At 40.6% G+C, this 22819-nt stretch overlaps 1 protein-coding gene across 1 annotated transcript in view; it reads left to right on the forward strand.

Annotated features, from left to right (window-relative positions):
* The first annotated feature begins 4176 nt into the window (after positions 1-4176).
* Positions 4177-22819, forward strand: part of CASR (calcium sensing receptor) — a 73280-nt gene continuing 54637 nt past the window's right edge. The window contains exon 1 of the mRNA XM_021548851.2: positions 4177-4237. The gene's annotated coding sequence lies outside the window, so the exon portion shown is untranslated. The remainder of the gene's footprint in view (positions 4238-22819) is intronic.

The following is a 22819-nucleotide window of genomic DNA, read 5'->3' on the forward strand; positions in this document are numbered from 1 at the left end:
GACTCTTTCTTCTACACCATGGACAAGGGACCCAGGTAAACTGGAGGAGGCTAACTTAAAAGAACAAGAAGCCTGTCCTAACACCAGTTCATACTCCTGACAAAGACTAGGTGAATCAAGTAGTTTTCCAAACCCTTTTACAGTGCTTCTTGACTTGAGAGACTCAACCTGAGAGCTGCAGGAGTTCTGTTTGTTCTACATTCTGTTTGTTTCTACATTTTTGTCCAAATGATGGGAAGAGTTGCCCCTTTGAAGAGTTTCTGCAGAAAAATGCCCCTGTGGGATTATTGTCCTCCACAGCTAGAGACAATTGATGAACAAAATGCCTGTATGTAATGAGAAGTCTTCAGTACTTTGTCTTACAAGCTGTCACCTACCCTGCTCACATCAACACAGGACCTCACCACTCCCCTCACCTCTGTGAGACTCCATCACCTCATGGCATCTGCACATTTCCTACTCTGGCTACTCACTAGGAAATTAACTTGGAGTACAGAAAACAATTCACAGAGCTGGTGTAAGATGTCTGTGCAATGCCATCCAACAGAGCTATTATTCCTGACCAGGAACCATCAGAGACATCATCAAGACAATCATCAGTCAGCATAACTTGCCCAGTAGTGCCCTAAAAGACAGTCCATGAGACCCTATCTACCTTAGTTCTGCTCAATATATACATCATTGGTAGGCGCAGCTGATTACAGATGCCACTCCAATCACTGATCTCTTCCAAGAGTCCTTTCCAGCAGCTGCCATCCTCTCTCCCAGTCTTTGGTCTGAGTTTCTACTGCATCTGGGCATCTGATGAGATGCAGCTGAAAACCATAACAGCCTTTCAATCAAACAACACTCTTACAAGAAGAAAGTAGTTGTTTCTGAGCAACCTTCTGTCCTTCTGAACTCCCTGTTCTGTGAGACCCCCTTGGTAGCTCCCTGAAGAATCTGCCCACTGACACCCCTGGTGTCTTTCCATCACAAGGGACCTGCTGCAACTTGGTCAGATTGGCCTGACAGTGCAGCCTTTGATCCTTTGAGACCAAACCCGGAAGACCACAGTGCAGTAGAGATGATCACACTATCCTGGAAGCCAGAGAAGTCTCTTGCCACCTCAACTTTTCTCTCCTTTATCCTTAGGTTTGATATTCCATCTCAGCCCTTCACAGCTTTTTCTTCTTTCAAAGCTTGTGGTATTTTCAATAAATAGTCAAAGGCAGGCTTGACTTGTAGTTTCAAAGGAACTAAGGTTCAGTAGTTCTGTGTATTCTTTTTCCTTTTGCTCTCACATGTGCCTTTTAAGTAGAAGTGATTCTCGGTATTTGTTGGTTTCCTCCTTTCACAGGCATTGTATCACTGAGCTGCTGATGCTGTTCAGTATTACAATAGAGAAGGAAATAAATAAATAAATATGTGGATTTTACTTGTTATTTTTATGCTGTATTTTACATTCTTGTTGTATATGGCAAAGGCAGAGAGAAGCTGAGATGTAAGGACTCCAAAATCAGGTCACTAGTGAAACTGGCTTGGGTCCAGAGTCTCTACGACAAATGTCAGCTTCATCTGAAAAGGGCAATAGAGTCAAAACTGCAATTACTGTCATTATCACAAGACTCAGAATGTTAGTATTTCCCTGGTGTAGGTAGCTTACTATTTCTTTTCCCTCCCACCTAATTCAAAATAAAATAAAGCCATGTGAATAAAAATGAAGGATAGCACAGGTTTGAAAAAGGCGTCATAGGTAATTCTTTCTCTGGAATGCTCTGTGGTGAGCTGTTTAGGCAATGTCCTTGCTAAGTGAGAGATGTGGGTTCAAATCTGCTTAGAAATTGGAAGAATTGAGCCTTCTACATCCTGGCTGGGCTCCCCAACACACTGGGTTCTGAGGGTTCTCTGATACAGCGCATTCTGGTATGATCTGCTTGAACTCTGTAGGTGAGAGAGAGGAAGAAAGCCTGCCATGCTGCATGGGCTTAAATACAAGGGCCCTGAATGGATGTCATCCTGCTGGCTTGCCTTGTGTTGCTGAGTTCTAGAAGCCAAAGAGAAGCCCAGCAAGATCAAAGACTGTCCCAGTGGACTTGTCCTGATGCCTCTTCCTTGCCTGATTTTTATTGCTGGAAACAGTTTTTGTTCTGTTGCTATTGTCATGGTAGAAGAAGCCATCACAATGTGATGAAGTCACAGACAATGGGGAGCTACAATTAATATTGAGAGAAATTAAAAAATAAAACTTTCTGTTACATTGTTTTCTATTTGATACAACCATGCATGAAGTACCGGGCCACAAAAACCCCTGTGGCATAAATAGCATGGCTGGCTATGTGGGGGTAGTGCAGCAATGAATATAGCAGTAATTGATTTACAGATTTCGTGGAAGTTTGAAGGTTGCCATTTTAAAGGTTTTCTTTCATCTCTTCTGTCTCTGCCCCACAACTACATGATTATTTAAAATAACCAACTTCCTGTTCTCTCCAATTTTCTTAATAAGTGAACTGCCTTACAAAATAGTTCAGATTTATTGCCATGCTACAACATGGTCTTGAAGAGCCTGAGTCCAAATACTTGGTGTACAAAGAAATCTGTATTGTTTCTTCAAAGAAGATTTTATTCTGATTTAGGATTTGAAACATTAACACTTTTGACTGCTGCAGGGAAGTGTTACATTTTCTTGGGGCTGCAAATCAAAGTTTAATACAACATTAGTAGGGAATCCTCTGAATCTGTAGACCTTGTATCTGGAACCATCTCCAGTTAAGCATGATTAAGAATTAAGAAAGCTCTTCTTCCCCCTTTGGAATCAGTAATTTTTTATTATTTTTTTTAATCTGAAAAGTATTTGCTGGCATTTTATTATGTTTGTTCAATTATACTGTATTAACTATCAAAAGAATGATTATCTATTTCTTAAAAAGTTACTGTACTGCAGTAGAAATAGGAAAGGAAAACTATTTTGCAAAATTAACTGTATCCTAATACGAGAAATGCTATTTGAGTATGTAAGCAACTTTGTGGGTAATTCTCCAATAATACATAGACTACACATTTACTAAAGTTAGGTCTCATAGATCTCCTTCAGAAATGAAGGTTTCTATCACCTCTTCAAGGTAAAAATATAACACACTTTAAATACATTCTAAGTGTCACTCTTAGCAGTATATTGCAACTCTAACAACATTTTTGCTGTTATTATTTGGCAAAGGAAAACTATATAGTCAGGACAGAGCCAAACCTCTAAAGTTGGGCTGGCTGTAGAATGGCACCAGAGTCTGTGTATAGGGCTACATTCTACTTTTCCTTTAAAAAAAAAAAGCATTTTATGAGGTTAAGAGTTTTCAAATACAAACTGTATAATGATCCCAAAAGACTGTTGCTTTCAAACAGTGTTGAAAGATTTTTGGACTAGGGAAGCAGTGTAATAATGTAAGCGCTACCATATAATAATGAAAATATTTTGTTCTCTGCATTTCAATTCTTAAGATCCAAATCAACTGGTGGGTATAACAGATCTGTAGCTGTAAAAATCTGCAAAACCACACCAAAATTCAACTGTACAGAGCAATATGACGATTTTCATCTTCAAGAAATACAGGTCCCTGGTGTCTACTCTGTCAGCTTCAGGTACCAGGGAACAGCATAAGCCGGGAGGTCAGACTTTTTCGTTGAGAGCTGGAAGAAAACCCTAGTCTTGAAAAGAAAACTGAGCAAGCAATGATTTTTTATTAATACTTTTTTTCCTCCCCCACAGTTGCGTCCCGCTGCAGGGTTAAGTACCCGTGTGCCAACCTGCCGGGTGCCGCTGCACGGAGAGCCGCAGGGTCAGCGCCCCGAAGCCTGGCAGCAGGGAGGCTCACGGAGAGGTATCCGGCGTCCCTTCCCCTCCGGGGCGGTGCGCTCGGAGCCCGCCCGGGGCCGCCGCTACCTGCGGGGCAGCGCGGGGCGGCGCGGAGCGAGGAGCGCCCGGGCGGGTCCCCGCGGTCGCCGCCGCCGCCCGCCCCGCCTTGCGTGGCCCGTGGGAGCGGGCCCGGGTGCCGGAGGCGGTGGGGAGGGCTGGGACGGGGCCCTGGCCAGGGGTTTCTCTCTCCCCCACCCCCTCCTCCTCTCGCCGCCGGTTCCCGTGAGGCTGCAAGTGCCGCCGCGGCAGCTGGGGGGCCGGCGGGGGATGCTGCTGCCGCCGCCCTGCCCAGCGCCGGAGTGAGGGCAGAGCTGGTGGCGGCAGGAGCAGCCCCGGCGGCGGGACGAGGTGAGCGGGGCGCGGGCCAGGTGGGTGCGCGCCCGGGATGGGAGCGGGGCCGGGAGGGCAGCGCTCCCGCCGGGACCAGCCCGCCCGCGCCGGGGGCGCACGGGGGAGCGACGGACGGGGTCTGACGGGCGGGGAGCGCTGCGCAGCGCCGGGTCTGGCTTTGGGGCGCAGAAACCTGGAGAAGCAGAGCCCCTGGCCAGGCGGGGTGCGGAGCGAGCCAAGGGCGATAGGGAGCCGGGGGCACTTCAGGCTGAGCCCGGCCGGCCATGCCAGGTGCAGACGTAATTCCACGGAGAGACCCCTCCGCCTCCCCTCCCCAAATCTTGGGCAGGATGATTTCTGATACATGTAGGATCAGGCGAAAGGAGAAATTTCCGCAGAGCTCTGAGGTGTTTTCTCTGGCTCAAGTTATCTAGGAATAATATTGAGGGGAAGAAGAACAGTAATTCATAACAAAACTTTAAAGAGCAACAAGTTGTTTTACTGAAATCACACGCGCTGGGGAAAAAAAATCACCTCACTGATCCTGATAGAAAGAGGCTAATAGCAGTATCTTGAAACCGATTTATACCACAGTTACGAGTTTCTGAAGCCTTAGCACTATTCAAAACGAGTTCCACCATATATATATGAAGAGGGTTTTTGAGAAGTCCTGAATCTTCCCTTAAAATCTTCATTTTTACTTGGGTAGATATAGGATATGATAAAATTATTTATGTATTTGTTTGAAGTGTCCCCCTGGGGGTTTTTTGGGTTTGGTTTTTTTTGTTTTGTTTTGTTTTGCTCTTTTTTTTTTTTTTTTGGGGGGGGGGGGTGTTTACTGTTTTGGGGTTTTTTTTCCTACTTGAAACAGGTGGTCTATTTTGCACTGTCCTCCTGCTCCCTCTCAGGCTCTGCCCCCAAAACCACTTCTGTGTGTCTTTCTGCACAGTCATGGTGCAAACTAGATTAACCTTGTTGGACACTCTGGGCTGGATTCAGAGGAGCAGAGGAGGCTGGTAGCCCTACATCTCCCAGCCATGGCCAGTGCAGTTCTCCTGTTTGGTCATGTATCATGGAGGAGAGAGTGACTTTGCAGGCTTTCCCGATTTCCCCTTTTGCGTAGCGTCTCTATCACAGCTGGGACTTTTTTGCCTCCTACTCAAGTTTCACCGCCCGGTGTAAACGCAGAGAGGATGTGCTGGGAGGGCCAAGGTCAGGAGAGTATCAGTGAGGCGTTGCTAAGGCTATTTCCCAGGCACTGTGGTGCCCCTGAAAGTGTTTATGCTAATGGTGGAAATTAGAGCCCTTAAGTCTTGTACTTGATTTAGTCTGAGGTTGGGCAGTTGTGCACTTTTTTCACTTACTGTTCTATGCTTCTCCACTCACAACACTGCAGGACTAAATAGAAGCTTCAGCCCCAAGAACAAAATCTGTTTCTCTGCTCTGTGCGTTCACTGGGTTCTGGCCATTGACCCCGTGTTGTGAAGACCAAATTTTTACATCTTTTCTAGCTGTGAGAGTGGAAAAATTAGTTGGATGATTATTAGGAGTATGTTTAACTGAGCAGTGGTGATGGCTGTTCAGATGAAGTACTATTCCAAAATCTAGTTTACTTTTAATTGATATAATTGAAGTTGTTGAAATGTAATTTTTTTTAAAAAGGATAGATTATGGCAGGTTAGTGACTAGAAACCATACAAAGCATCCCAAAGTAATTTCTTTTGTTCTAGGACATGACAAGGCTGATGTTTGGAGACCTCTAGGAAGTTATTAGGGTGATCCTAACTCTGTGCCCAAGTGTGTGTCAAATCTCATTACAGTATTTGACACCAGACTGTCCTATCCTTAACTTCTCAGGAAGGTCAGTGATGGAATGGGTGACAGCAGGCAAAATTTTGACATAGTTGTCAAAATGTCCATAGACCAATATAGAAGAGGTTGAACAGCTACTTCCTATGTTAAACTTTATGGCTTATTGGAAGAATTCAGATCCCACATCTGCCAGCCTGACACTCTTTCTACCATTCTCAAACCTCAATATTTTCTTGGTATTTGATAAGATTATTAGAATTATCTTCTGAATTATGAGCAAAAATATTGAGTGAGACATGGGGACCTTTTCAGTTCAATCTCATTCCATTTACATGTTGGTTGCAAGCTGTTGGATATATTGTTGGTTGCAAACAACTTCTCCTGCATAAATTGACAGCCTTTCTCAGTCATTTATTAACTGCAACAGTGCAGAATTCTTTGGTTGCACTAATTCATGCAAACGATTTTGAGAACATTATTGACACCAAGTAAACGAAGGGAGGACATTGACAGAGAGGTGGTAGCTTTAGTACCAAAGTCTTCTCTGCTCATGTTTCAAGGTTGACTCCATGCAGGCACATTTTTTTGTTGTTGTTCAGCTGAGAAAGTTAGGTGAGATGAACTGCCCAGCTCACAAAACACAAGAGACTATAATCTCTTCATACCTACATTAAATGATGGTGAAGGCAACACAATCTAGTGACTCAGTTGTAAAGACCATTCCAGAGCCTGTTCTGGGCTTGGACACTGACCTCAGACAAACCATTTTCTTTCAGTTTTCTGGTTTGGAAAAAATGAGGATAAGAACCGTACTTCACAGGGTCTTGTTAGAACTACCTTGGATAGAAACGGGTTTCTGAAGCACACTAGAATTTTCATGCAAAAAGCTTTGCAGTGTTTTATGGTAAGGTTGGCACATGAGAGCAGGCAAAGCAGAGGGGTTCAAAAGTATCTGATCCTTTCCCCCTCCACTTTCAGGACAATTCAAATGACTTTTGTGGTGCATAGGGTCAGTTGACCACTTCTCTGATCTGCAGCCTTCATGTGGTCCTTGTAACTAGAACCCCTGTGTCTGAAACCAGCTTTAGTGATCTAAATCCATTTTGGAGCTTGAGAGAAAACGTTATGCTACTGAACTTTTAATTTTTGTATATTAATAGTTAATTTGGGGCACTTGGGGCTGACATGTTAACCTGCCTCTGCCTTCATTGCCTGGAACAGACTACTTTGTGTTGAATACTTTGGTGGACAAGATAGAGAACACCTGGGTGAGTGTCCAGTATGGGCAAAAGAGTTATTAAGTGCTTGGGTCCTGATTTTTGTTTCTTGAAAAATACTGGGGGGGGGGGAGGGGGGGGGGCGGGGAAGGATGTATTAAACCCAGCTATAACATTGCAGATATAAATATGCAATATTCTCTTGAGCAGAAAGTGAGGGCCATTGTGCTGTGTCCTCAGTTTGGAGAGAGATCTGAACCAGTGTTCCTCGGGAGTTGTCAGAATGCGAGTACTTGTGGTTAATGGTGGCACTGTATGTGTTACAGTGAACATTCCAACTCAGTGCACAGGGAGTGGGAATCTGCAATGACACATGCAAAGAGAAGAAAAGGAAGACAGAAAAAAGAAAGAAGGATGGGGAAGGGAAAAGGGATAGGAGGCAAGGGTGGCAATGATCCTAGCAAAGAGAACATTTTCCAGTAAGCAGTTCTGAATGTGATGTAAAAAATAACAACTGAAAGTTTTATTTTACTACACAGAGCCCAAATTCTTCCTTTGATCTCTGTACAAGCTTCCTTTTGGCATCTGTGGGAGATCAGTGGAGAGTGAGCAGTCTTGAATTTATGATGCAGCCTGTAGACAGTCATGAAATGAAATTCAGTCCTCTCAAAAAATGATTATATAGCTGTGAGTCAGCCAGAAGGTACAGCATAGTTCTGAAATAAATTATAAAAGTCAGTCAACACAAAGACATCTCACAACCAAAACAGTAGGTAAGTTATGTGAATACTCTGATCATTGCAGCTAAACTGTTGGCATCTGTTTAAATAAGTTATCTTGGTGTCCATGCTAGTATCTACAAAAATTTCTTGATGGACTATTTTTTTTTTCTTGTAATAGTTCACACAAATACAATTTTTTGAAACTTGTTTGAACAAATAGAGTACTTTTGAGACAGTACTCAGCATCTAAAGTCAGGTATTTCATCTTAATAAGTTAGAAACACATTAAGTGACCTCTGATGAGCAACAATAATTTCACTACAACACTTCCTTAAATTATGGCGTCTGTTTAGTAATTTTTCCTAATTAAACATTCTACTTGAAAACAGCAGTTGGGAGCTTTAAAAGATAACAGATGCACCAACCTGTCAGAGCAAACCAAATACACAGGAAATCATTAAACTTAAGACAGATAATATCAGGATTTTTTTTCATATAATTAACACGAATAATCAACATATATATAGGTCTGCTAATCTACAGAAAGATCATTTTTACTTTCAAGAATTTGACTTTTGATGCTTCTTTTTGCCTATTGGGCTGCTGATATTCTTGGACACTTGATATCTTGAATTAAAACATTGAAAAACTAGGGGTTTGGAGGTTCTTTACATACTTACTATGAGAAGCAGAACATTGAGGAGCAACCCAAAGTAAAATCTAATATTGAAGTGTTGCTAAAAATCATCCCTGCTGTAAGCAGCTCTGCTAACTTTCTCCCTTCAGTCAGCAAGTCCTTCCAGCACCATCACCACTACACTGTTCAGAGTCTGCTGGATTTTGCAAGCAATAGGGCTCCTGATCTGATACTTGTCTTCACTTCAGAGAACATGTTATATACCAGAATAGTGGTCTACAGTATGTTCTGCAAACAGAAAAGAACTGGTCCCTGCTGCAGAGTGCTGAAGTTGTCTTAGGCAGACTCGTTTAAGGAGAAGAAGGACTCTTCATCTTTCAATTTCATGTCATCTCCTCAGGACAGAGCTTAACAGATGTTTCTTTCCTCCAGGAACAACAGTTCCTTTCCTCCAAGTACTGTCTAACCTATATTTTCTGCTTTCTGTCCTCTGTGCTTTCTTGTTACCTTGTAGCCCTAATCTTCCTGAAAAGGAGGACATTCATTCCCCACTCCTGTTTTTCTACCCTCCGGCTCACCCATGGCCTGGCAGCATTAATTAAGCTTTTACTAGTGAAGTTTGTTTAAGAACTGCCTGGTAAAAGAACATTACTAAAGACAAGCTGTTGAATAAACGTAATACTTGGGGGCAGGGGGGTGATTTCCTCCAGCCCCATTATTCCTGGCTCCTCTAGTAACCAGCTAGACATGAAAGCATAAGGGTTGGGAGCAGTCTGATTGTTCCAGTGAATGCAACAGATACATGTCTCTCATTCTCGTTGGTAGTGTCAAAGTGTCCATCAAACTCAGGAGCCCCATGGAACCATCCACCATGGCTGTTCACATGAGCCATTGCACAAAACTCCATAGTGTCAAGGGAAAAGGGAGGTTGAGGTCTGGTGGTGATAGAGTTCATAATTGTATTTACAGATTAGGGACCTGGGTGTCAACCTTTGCACCCTTTCATCTTCTCAGAAAGATTGGTACCTTTAAAGTTTTCAGTGAGTACCATTTCAGGTGCTCTGAGTAGATCTTTTGCAGGTCCTGTGTCACCTCTGCCAGATGCTGAAGTCATCTCTGATATTCCAGCAAGGCACAGTGCAGGCAAGTTTAAATGTCTGGGCTAGTGCCTCAGTAGTAGGTGCTTGTGGCAGGGATTTTTTCCTTATTCCCATCTTCTTCCACCTTTTACCTCACTGCTGTCTTTGCCGCACAACACATGTTTCTATTCAGTTCTTTGAAACTGCTTGAAGCCCTGTTGTGGGAAGTCATGGTGGAATGAGTCCACATGTACCAGACTCAGTCTGCTATGGTAGTTGCTTCCAAGATGACCAATATAGCTCTGTTGTTTTTAAATATTTTGAATGTACCATAACTGGTACTCACCAGGATCTTTTGACTAACCCTGGGTAAGCCAGCTGTCCAAGCCCTGCAACAAAGATCCAGTTTTCAGATCTCTGTGAGAACATGTTTTACATTGAGCCCTTGAGGAGAAATTTAACTAAGCTATAACCAGTCAACACCAAGCAGTATGCTCTACACCAGATGCCATTCTTTCTATATGAGTGTTCTGTAAGTATTTTGAATTGTGGAGGTAGTTCCTTTCAGGAACTTTGTGTTGGAAAGACAACAATCTGCTCAAAGGACAACTAATCTATGCCACATATAAATCCCACAGATATTTTATGCCTTCTGCATAGCCATATATTTTGTGAGACTGTCATATTCTTCTACAAATTATAAAATGTCATACCCTACTGATGAATTTCCTCCATTTAGTGGCCTTCAGTATGGGAAAAACACATAGATTTATAAACCAAGCTGTAATACTAAATCTTCTGCTGCCTGTGTTTATTATTTCAGACAACCTGCATATACTCTTTATCTCACCTTAGGGAGGCAACTGTGATTGTCCTGATTCATGTATTAGAGATAGAAGGGGCTGGATTCAGTTAGTGAGTGACAAACTGAGTATAAAAGTCTGGTTTCTAAACAACAGAGATAGGTTCCACTTTTTGTACCACTATGTCTTTTCAGTACATTATTCCATATGAAATCCTTGTCTAAAGCATTGTAATAAGGTTACAGACATAAATATCATCAGTGATATGTGAATATATATATATATATGCGTGTATAAACATGGATTCTTCATAACATGTAGACTTCTGTCTTTAACAAACACATTGATAGCATATTGTGCTTCTTTTACTTCCCAGGATAGTCCTGCTTTAAGCAATTTCAGCAGCTAGCTAGGGTACAATTACTGCTGCTTTCATTTCTTAGGAAGCAGTGTTTACATAGTTAATGGTCTCTGATGTGTCATGTCCATTTTCATACCAAAGCCTTCAAAAGCATCAGTCAATCAGAAAGCTGAGCTTAATCAGGCCTTTACCCTCCCTCCTCCACAGTTAGAGCACATATTTTGAATACTCTGCCTGGGAGCTTTCAGCTAAGAGATTTGAGCAGTCTCTCCATGAAGTGGTGCAGGATGTAGTGTCAGCGTACTGGCTTGCAGAGATGAGATCCCAGTCCTCCAGGCTTAAGTAGCAGGTGGATGACATTTCTGGGGGTGAAAAATTCTGTGTGCCTTAAGAAGGTGAAGAGTATCTCCAGAACTTTTGAGGACCTGAGCTTTAACTCCTCATTATTAGTAACTACAACCTCTTCCTCCTCTGGAGCTCCTGCAACACTTACTCTATTTGTTTTACTCTGTTTAAGCACTGGAGTTTTGGTTCACAGCTGTGAAAGGCAGGAGTATTTAGTTTAATTTGAAAACTGGGGTTGAAATGAAACCACGTGGTGGTGTCTGGTCACCAGTCATAGGTACATTCTTGCTTAGATTGTGCTCTGACAATGGGTACATGAGGAACTCTGTGGCTGGAATCTGACACAGGCATGATCAGTCACCATATGCTGGAAATAGCCACAATGAAGTAGATTAGGTATTTGGTAGTTGTTTGTCTTTAGTTGTTTTCATTCCTTGCATAGAGTCTATTTCAGTTTTCAGTTGGTAAACTGAGGCATTTTATGAAGGACAAGAAAAACTGGACACTTAATGGAAAGGAACTCAGTACAATCAGAAATATCCATACATTTTGGTCATTGTCATAGATGAACAGCATGGAGAGAAAGTCAGTGGTTCTCTGTGCTGTTGGACTTCTGTGTGCAGTGATAGAGCTGAAGGTATGAATGTCGTAGCCTGGATGCAGCCATTCTCCCCTACTTGTCAAGCTGTAATTGCTCTAGCTGAAGCAGGACATGTCTGATGTTTTATCATCGGCACCACAGCTGGCAGCACAGTATAGTGAGAGATGCTGCAGGGTTAGCACTGAAACTAACAGCAGTGAGAGGGTTTGGAGCATATGGGGAGACCTGACAAGAGGCAGTAGTGGGGTAGGAATTGAGGCAGACAGAGAGTTGGCACTGGGCCAAAGTGCACAGTGCCAACTTACAGACCTGCCTAAGAGAAATGTGGGAAGAACATCGTCCCTGTTGGAGTAAACAGGATCAACAAGATAAAACAAGGGACTGTGAGGCTGAGTGCTCCCTGTTTGTTGTTTGTATGAGATGCTTTCCTTATGTAATGCCTGCTTTCTATTTCCCCTAACAACTTATTTCTTGCTTTGTACATCAAAATGTATTTGTACAAATAGACTTATTGCCTGCTACTGACACTGAGGCATAGCACTTAATTTTCCTTGGTTCTAGGCACAGAGTATTGCTAGTTATAGCTGCAGATGATCATATTTCTAAGAACCTTTAGGCTGGTGACAGTGCCTGGCAGATGCCACTGAAAAGACATTCCTGTGAGAAGAGACCATTGACAGAGACTATTATAGCGGAACAGAATATTTTAAAGCCTCTATATCAAAACAGTGTAAATTACTTACTCTGAAATGACTTATTTTTTCTGAAAGTTTCAGAGTTTTACCAAAACATCTTTCCTACAAGCAATGCCACGACATTGTTCATATTTGCGGTTTTTAAAGTGAAAATCTTATTCTAGGAGGGTATTTGTAGCATTTTCATTTTTTCACACAATATGTCTTTTGTGATGTTTATCAGGGCAATAGCTGCAGTTACTAAAGTCTAAAACAAACCTTGGTGCTGTAATTTCTATTAACATTGCAAAACTGTCAGAGCTGACACAATAATTTGGATCCTGTCTCTGTTTACCTTGCCCAAAAAATTACTGACATGTAACAGAGAGTCGTTGACAGTTGTGCCAACAACCTGGGGGATGCAGAAGACTGTAGGTGACACCAAGGGTGCAGTTTATCCTCACAGTTTCCTGTTGCTGTTAGCGATTTGCAAACTGGCAGGTAGGTTTGGAGTGATGTCCATTAAAAACAATAACATCTTGTAAATTATAAGGAATACACTTGCACGCAGCACATGTGGACTAGTAAGATTTTGTTATTATAGGCACTTTGAAACAACCCTACATTATATGGCCTTGTTTGAAAAGTCTCTTGTAGTAAATCGAAACACATTGAAATAGCTGTCTCAGAAATACAAAAGGTTGACGTGATATCGTTTTAAACATACAATTCCAGACAGTAAAAATGTTGGCAACAGCTTGGCATCCAGATATTGTGTTTCATTCAGAGATCTGAAATAACTTTTAAAAATGTCTAATTGCAGTGTAATGAGTTCCCATTTTGTATCAAGGATTATTAAATTAGAAAAAATGCATAACTATAATTTTCAGATTCAGATTTCTATTGTTGGATGCTTATGTTCATATTCATGTCCTTGATCTAAATATAGGTTTTGATGGAACTTGCATTCAATTTTGAAAAATTATTTGATTTCCCAGCCCAGAGATTGAAAAGAGGAATTTTTGATAAGCATATGAAACATCTAAAAGCCTAAATATTTTGTTCCTCACTGGGATTCATCCTTTTTTCTTCTTTTTTTTTTTTTTTTTAATACTTGTCTCTGGCTTTAGACAGCGATTGCCAGTTAATTTATCTCTGTGATGCTCACACTAATATTACACCACCTTCTTCAGAAGAAAAGCAATAAAAATTATTCAGGTATCTAATAACCTTACAACCAGGAAGGAGAGTTCATCATTCTTAGTTTAGCATGTAATGCAGCAGTGCTGCTGCGTACCTAACAATGCTGGACATAATGTCCTCCCTAGGTTAAGCATTTTAGATGAGCAAGAGCTCACATCCTGTTGGGGAAAGGGATTATGAGACCTATATCTCTTAATTAAGAGAACATGATTTCACCAAAGAGCTGGCAGTAGAGTTAGATAACTCATGGCTCTCATCTTTTTTTTCAGTGCTGTGGCCTGATAGAAATTGAGCACAGTGACCTGCGGGATTATAGGATGGTTTGGGTTGGAAGAAGGCATAAAGGCCATTCCATTCCAACCTCCCTGCTATGGACAGGGAGGCCTTCCATCAGACCAGGTTTCTCAGAGTCCCATCCAGCCTGGCCTCAAACACTTCCAGTGATGGGATGGGGCATCCACAGCTTTTCTGGGAAACCTGTTCCAGTGTTTCACCACCCTCGCAGGAAAGATATTTTTTCCCTAATATTGAATCTAAATATCTTTCATTTTAAGTCCATCACCTTTCATATGGTCACTACATCGTCTTATAAAAAGTTCCTCTCCAGCTGTCTTGTAGTCCTTTTTTTACTGGAAGGCTGCCGTATAGTGTCCCTCAGATTTCTGTTTTCCAGTCTTCTTATGTCAGAGACCCCAGAGCTGGATGCAGCACTCCAGGTGGGGTCTCATGACAGTGGAGTAGAAAGAGAGAATCACCTTCCTTGATCTGGTGGCCAGCCAGAATGTGGTAGGTTTTCTGTGCTGGAAGTGCACATTGCTGGGTCATGTCAATCTTCCCATCCACCAACACCCCAAGTCTTCCTTGAGCTGCTCTCAGTTGCCTTGCTTGTACTCGCTGCCTGTCTTGCCTGTATATTTAGCCCAGTTTAAATTAAAGTGCTCTAAGTTAATATTATGGCATTGTTTCATCCAAAAAGTTCACAGAGGAGAGTTTTTCAGTTGAGCTGTTTCTAAAATCCAGATACCCATTGCCTTGGTACCAGCCAGCTCACTTAATTTTTCCTGTGCCTTGGGAAAACACCTGTAACTATTAAAGTTCTCCTTCTCCTCATGGTCCTCAGTTATCAAATACCCTGCTGGAACCACAGGCAAGTGGGTGATAGGCAGAGCAGTCCTGTAGCTACACTGCATGCAGGGCTGGAGCTGGCCTCTCTCTGTGTTACTGATTTGGGCAATTGCAAGGATGACATAAAGCTATTTTTGTTTCACCTTTGCTGGTCTTATGCCAAGAACAGCTTGGAGAACCTTGGCATGACTTGTACAGCAATGATTACTTCTGTGTAATTGTTTGCTGCAGCACAAAGTCTCTTCTCAGTCAACTGTTCAAATTATAGGGGAGGTCACAGATGCTTAGATTCATTGCCTTCTGCTATCTTTAGTTTTTATTAATAAAGCAATAAAATCCTTATCTGCATGGATTGTGTAAATTGTAAAAAGGAAAAAAAATAAACCTCTGTCACAAGTTTATTTCATTTGTAAAGCCCTCTGCAGGCCTAACATCTGTTTAACATGGTGTATGTTTACAGTCCAACTTAAATGGTTGAGTAATAATTCCATTTAAAAATATACAGATGTCCTCATTCTGAACAAAATTCATAACTATGTCAGACTGCAAACCCTATTCCAATTCTTACTCACTATGCCTCTGTTTTTCACAAACACCCAAAGAAAGAGGATCTTCTGGTTCCTCTGCAGATTGATAACTGAGCTGTCCTTCTTACACTGTCTTCTTGGACCATTTCTTTAGAAATATTCTGCATGTTCCAAGACTCTACATCAATATATATAAACTACAGTAACAGCTGCTTGACATGGTATTATTCTAGGAATACCCTGTGACTGTGTAAACAAAGATTGTATGATAAAGCAAATCTCAATTAAAAAATCAAAAGGTCATTTTCATTCATTCTATATTGAGATGAAAGATGAAAAAAAAATGGATGAATAGAGCAGTACAGACTTGAGCTCATGTTGTGAGGCTTAGCTAGTTATTTCTTCAGCTCTGTCCTAAGTCATGTGTTTCCAAGACAGAAGTTATTTAAAATCATTTATATAAAATAGCAAAATAATAATTCATATTCAATTGTGATTTGAGGAAAAACTCCTGCTCCCTGGCTACAGTGTGATTAAATAATGCATAAGTAATAAGTTATTACAAAAGAAATATGGGTAAAATTGAAAGCAGGTTCTGAAATTTTAATTAGCTTTACACAGATTTTAGTATTTGCTTAGAAATTTGCATTGGGAATCATTTTAGCTTACAGTTTTTCAAGTAATACTAGCTATTTCATGGTCCTAAATTGTTATTACTTTGGAAATCAGAAAGCATGTGGTGCATGACTGTTGGGTCCTTTTAAGATCACACCATATCAAGAGAATGGAAGCTCGTCAAGTGTTGTTTGCTTGGACATCTCTTTTGCATTCAAAAATTAGAGCAGAGTTTGAACATTTGTTCCAAGCTATGTCCTCTTTTAATCCAGTTCCTGGCTTTGGGGGCTTTGCATTTTTCCCGTTGTCACACCTTCCCCACATGGCACGTTTGATTTGATCCTCTTGCTGTGTGGTCTGGCCATTGGCAAAGCATGTTTGGAGGTTCATGTTCTGCAGGTGAGATACATGTTCTTCAGCCCAGGTTAAAACATCAGTTTTTGAGATCTGAGCCAGGCATCTGAGCAGACTGCCAGCATGTTCAAAAACAAGACAGCAGATGCTTGTGGTTCTCTGTGAATAGGGAAGAGGAGACTGAGGATGTTGTGGATTATACTGCTCCAAATAAGAAGTGAGGATAGGATTTGACAGAGAAACTGAAATTATGTAAAACAAATTGTGGAAGCATATAAAAGTTATATATGGAATTTCTTACTTTCAGGTAATTTCTTCATTTCCTATCATCAATCATTGTAGCAATGTGTTTTGTGGACCTCTGTTGGAAATAGGTCTTTATTTATAGGTCTTCATAGGTATGGGTCTATATAAACCCCTCTGGCTTAGGGAAAGCTGATCTAACTGCAATGATTGCTCCATTTCAACATGTGTCAAATGCATTAACAGTGAATGGTGCTTAAACAGAAACCTGATTCAAGATCTGAACCTCTTAAGGTGATGGACCTGTGTAACCTGTGTAACCATATTGATTTGGAATCTCTGCCCTTGCAAATGAGACATTGGGGTTTTTTTTTCCATATAAACTGTGTTGTTTTAAAGCTGCAAATTTTCCTAGGCTGTTATGATGCAGACTTTATTCAACATGGCTAGATCCCAGAAGATGCAGCAAAGTTGATAGAAACAGCTAGGCTGATGGAATATAGTCTGACAAACACACAAAGACACACTGATGGGTTTGTGTGTTTCTAAATACATAAATACACTAAATACCTCAATATAAACATGTGTTTATAAATTCAGAAATATTAATCACCAAAATACAAAAATATGAGCAATGGTAGTGTCTGATTCATAGTTCTCAGTAGAAGGTATGATGACAAATACCCATGGTAAGGACAATTGGCTGAAAAATTGCTCACCTTTGAAACAGGAAAAGGAAGAACTGAACTTGGATTCCTGGATCTCCACATAGGAGTCCTCATTTTTTGTCTCCTGAGTACAGTTTGAGCACTGACTCTTCCTGATGGTCTTAACATGTGCACAGTAATATGGCTGAGAAACTTACCCAACTGCGTTGTTCAGTCAGGACAGACTGAAGACAGAAAATCAGTGTGGGTTTTAAAAAACACCCTTGATATGTATATCAGTAAGTATGTCAGAAAATTTAAGCACCAGTGAAAATTTACTGGCCCAAGAATACAGGAGGCTTGTAAAATGGGTTTTTTAAAAGTGATGATGTAAGACTACATGATAAGTCTTAGGAGTAAGAATATTCATTGCTAATGATGACAGTGATAGAAACATTAAGCACTTTTGCCTCAGTGCTTAAGACACTTTAAATTGTTGGAGATGATGGTGGGACCTGAGGTGGGAAGTTAACTATCCCAGCTCATTGTGACTTGTTCTGAAATAAGCAGTGATGATTTCTGCTGGAGAGAGAACCTGGGCAAGTTATACATAGGTGAACGTACATTCTTTTTTTTTCTGTGTACATTAATTTTGGTGTACACTGCAATACTGAGAAGCTACTAATAAAAGTAATACCTTATTGTAGTTGTCACCTCTTAATAATCTTTCTCTAAAATAAATAAGAGAATTTTTCTTTCGGTCTCGCCAGAAAGCTCTTTGCTGTTTTCCTCTAAACTCTGAAGACAAGATCCCTTGATACTGATGTTCCAGACAGAGCTATTAGATCTGAGCCTCCAGACAGAGAAATTGAATTTACACGCTTGATGTTGTAAGGTTTCAAAGAGCTGAAGGGGTGGAGAGAGACTGGCATGAAATAGTACTCTTTTCTCAGTTTCACTTTTGGGAAATTAAATAAACATTTAGAAATAAAATCATGAAAGCATTTTTTAAAATTAGATATGTAAGCATTAGCTGTTCATTACATTCTCCCACTTGCAAACAAATTGTAGCAATGTATCAATTGTCTTCCAAGAGTGTGGTGGCAAGGTTTAATTTAATGTTTGGTAGGAAGTCTTAGATCCATGGAGAAAAGCTATGAGAGCTGTCCACAGATCATTATCATAATTTTATATATAATAATATTGTGTTATTTCATTTTCCTGAGGAACAATTATTCAGTCTCAACATCCTCCATTCTCCACAAAAGTGGTCACAGCTAATTGCTATCTATTTATTGGATAGGGAAGCAGAGGTTTGTTTTTTTTTTCTGCATTCAACGTTGCACAAGAAGTAAATGAGCAAGAAATGAAGCTGGCAAGAAATTAAGCATATACAGTGAACACTTGAAATCTTGCTGATGTAGTTGTTCACTGAAGTACCTCCTATTACTGTTTTCTTAGCAATGTTTCTGTAGCTAATGGGTTTAGCTCAGAAAGAGGTTACAAATGCTAATGGTAGTTTTGTGCTTTCCTTGATTCCTTTCGGAAGGACTCAGAGGGGGGTGTTTTGTTTGTTTGAAATTGTTGCGTTTAGCATTGTAGATAGCAAAAGAGGTGAATATTCTGTGTTCTGAAATTTTAGGAACAGTCTGCCTTGACCCTTTGTAATTTGGAAAGGTCACGGAGTCTCTAGCAAGACTCTTTAACAATGTTGTCTGACATAATCAAGGTAAGCAACAAAAAAAGGGTTGAATGATTTGCTTAAAATTGCTGTTCCCAGTCACTTGGTAATGCTTGTTGCTTTGACTGTTGTGGTGGTGCTTTTTTACTGCCAGTCTGCTGTTTTAGTAGAGTTTTCTTGTTTACAGAAATCCAAGTGCATTCCTGTGGTACACCTTAGGTCTGTCTTCCCTTCCCTGTGGGAAGAGAATTCCATGGATAAAATAATTTTAAGAGTATTCCCTTTCATTTTGTAACATATTGCTCTTTAGATGGCTACAGATCTGGTAGGTTTGGTCTTAGCAAGGGTATATTTTGAGTATTGAATCTGTACAGTTAAAAAACAGAGAAAATCAGACATCACTTCAGTGAGGGTTTGAGAATGCATTTCCAGGTTCAGTGTTTGCTTTTCCCTTTGTAAGTGTGGGCAGCTCTCTAAATAGTGAGATATCAATGAAATAACCTCTTGCTCATCTATATTTATTCTTATTTTGAGGCCTTGTCTTTGCTCTCTTCAGTGTGTAAGTCAAAACAAGACATCACACCATTGCTAACACTGCAGGTTTAGCCTGCTATCTGAACATCAAGCCAGCCTTGTTCTGCTTCACTACAGTAGCACCCACAGGAAAAGGGCTCCAGATCTGGAAATTATCAGGGTTTTTTGTTTATGTTTGAGACAAGTATACATGTGACCTAGACTTCAACTTTTGCAGTGCTGACACTATAGGAAACACTTTTCTTGTCAGTAAGCTGATCTGTCAACACCAGAAGTAGTTCTAACTAGTGGCTACTTTTTAGCCCATTTACTGGTCACTTTGGTTAGATGGGCTCTAGGAGGATTGCCTTAAACAGCTGAAGGATCGAAGTGGAGGAGTTACTCAACAACCAAAGTTTTGATGATCTGCAGCAGAATTCAGTATCACATTGTTCGCATTTTACAAGAGTGGCACATCTATGGCACTGTCTATACACACTGTCTCTCCTTATGCCCTGAGGCTTGTGTTGTGTCCTGAGCTCTCAATACAACTGTTGTGAGACGTGAAACACCACATATACTTTTCCCATACCAAAACACTATACATGCCTTCTGCCCCTCATTGACTCAGGAGAATCAAGCCTCTGAGTCATGCAGTGATTGCAACCCCTAAAGAAATAAGTCCCTTTTTTATATTAAGATCTTGTAAGTCTATTAAATCTCTGGGTTTAAGTTTGTTATTTGCATCTCCCTGTACAAGTCTAGGGAGATAAGAAGAGAAAACAGTGAGTTAGTTGCACTTGGGATTGTCGCCAGTCTTTGTGGGATGGAAAATTCCTTCCTAATTCCATATCTGACTTTAAATTTGACCCTCAGCGTGTGAGCAAGTTAGACCAACATACGCACTTAAGAAAAAATAGATCCTTTGTGTCCTAGCAGGACACTGGTGCAACTTTTTCAGGGTATCGGTCTAGCTGCTGCCAATCAGTGAAGCTTTGTCTTCCTTCAAGCATCCTAGAGCATGCGGGTAAATTGGGCATCAGAAAAAGAGCAGTCCTCTCCCTCCTGCAGGCTGTCCACAGAAGTCTTGAAACATGAGATTGAGTTATGGAGTTATTTCAATGCAGAGCCACGAGGAGGATGAGTACATTGAGCAGAGCACACTGGTGCCCAGGGGAGAGTTTAGTTTGTACATGCCAACATTAGTGATCAATCATACATTTAAACTGTCTTCTTCACTGCTAGCTTTTGTGTTTGTATCAGCTTTTAAGAAACATGGCTTCATTTTATAATCTAGAGGACTGATCAAAAAATATGGACTATGTTCACAATGAGATTGATCTCTAGGTGGTGTCTTTAGAAAATACTCCTCTCATTGATACCACCCCTTAAACAAAACCTTTAAGATCTATTCATGAACAAGTTCTGAATCTATTAATTGCAACTTTTAATCTGGTTTGCTTTTAAACTTTTAATGCCTTGGACATGCCCATGTTGTAGCTATATAGTTGTCTTTATCTAGTTCATAATTTCATAAAAAGAACAGTGGAGGTTTTTAAAAGTATGGCTTGAATTAATAAATATTTTATCCTCATTGATATTTAGAAAGACTGCTGGCTTATTTAATTTCATTAGTGTACCCACACTCATATTGGGGTATGGTGCCCATAGTTTCCTGGGCCTTTCTTCTTTAGTAGTTATTTAATAACTGCATATACTTGCAGTTCTCTGACCCTTCGAAATTTTCCCATTTTTCCATGAGTTGTTCAGTATCAACACTAGTGATTCAGAGAACTCCTTATTTAGTTTATGTTAGACTCCAGGCCTGTTGATTTGAAAACATTTAATTTTAGCAGATCTCGTCTCACATCTCCTTTTATTACCTACGGTGAATTTTGTTGGGCTGACGTAATATGGGATGATACTTTCTACAGCTTCATTCCAAGGACAAAGCAATGTGCAAAGGACAAAATGTTTATTCGATATTTCCGCCTTTTTTTTTGATTGTCATTTACAGTTTTATCACCCGCATCAAGCAATGGGCTCATGGCCAGTCTCAGGCACATTTCATATTTATAAAAATATCATTTTTGCCTCTTTACCTCTGTTAACTATTTACTACTTCCTTGATCTTATAAACTTCCTTCATAAATTCCCTGCATGTTTAGGATCTTAGCATTTATTAATGGTTTTTCTTTACCCTTCCATCAATGTTAAAGTGGTCTTTAGTATTTTTATTGCCAACATTTTTTTTTCAGACAGCTTCTGGTTTAGTGTAAATATTTTTGTGCCTGAAAGTGCATTTTTGGTCCATGACTGGATAAGCTTAACACTTTAGTTTACATTTCCCATTTGATTTTACAGTACCAATCAGTGGGAATAATGATTGTCAAAGTTTGCCCTGTTTAAACTCCAAGCCTGGTTGAAACCAGCCCCCTCTGACTGATTCATGCCACATTCTGCTTGAAGATCATAATTGTAACCACATCACCAGTATTGGTACCCAGGCAATTACCAGATGAAGGCAAGCACTAAAAATTTTTAGTCCATCAAAAACAATTCTGTGGCTGCACTGACTGAACTCCCACAGGGAAATTTTTACGTTACCACTAGAGCCCCAGGAAGCTTAAAAATCATCTTGTTGCTGTCCACTTGATGGGTACAGCAATTGCCCCTCAACACATTTTTTTTCAAGTTAGCAAGGAAATTGTAATAAGAAGCAGGCAGGAAACAGGAGTATAAGGTTATTATGAACAATTCCAGTGAGTTTCCCAAAGGAAGCATGAGAGGTTGCCTGAAAATCCTTGAGTTATTTTTCCTTGCATTGGCTGCTTGTGTTTGCTCCATGCTGTTTGCTGCCACTGCTGTTGTGTTGATGGAAATGCTTATAGGGCTGTGATTTAAATAAGAACACCAAGACTCAATCAGATTTTTAAAATGTTACCAGTGAGGATGTGTTCTGATTTACAGCAGGATCCTCTGGAACTTTTATCAACCAAATAGCCAAATATCTATTCTTGGAAATTTTAATACGAGACATGAATAAAACACAGGATATTTTGTACCAGTCCCCAAGGCAGAGAACTAAAATAAATGTAGGTTGTCCTTTACATGGTGGCAAGTATGGAGTGCTTCTGTGACTCCAATGTATGAGCAATTCTGGCTCCAGTTTAAGGAGACTGTTCTCTGAGATGCTATAGGACTCCCACTCAGAGAGGAAAGGGAGAAACAAAGTCAGGTATACAGCTGGGATCTTGTTGGGAGCTGTTAAGAAAAAAGACCATCCAAAGGGAAGGCTATCCCTTCCACTGTGAAGTGAATTTTTTGGTTTATCACTTTAGGTGAAGGGGAATCTGGTTCATACCTGGTCTTGCACTCTTCTACTCTTCTTGTTGCTGAAGAACAGATCCCTAAAGGAAGAGGACCCTCACCTTTTGAAAC

This window comes from Lonchura striata, chromosome 2 (assembly GCF_046129695.1).
Source record: "Lonchura striata isolate bLonStr1 chromosome 2, bLonStr1.mat, whole genome shotgun sequence".
NCBI classification, from domain to species: domain Eukaryota; kingdom Metazoa; phylum Chordata; class Aves; order Passeriformes; family Estrildidae; genus Lonchura; species Lonchura striata.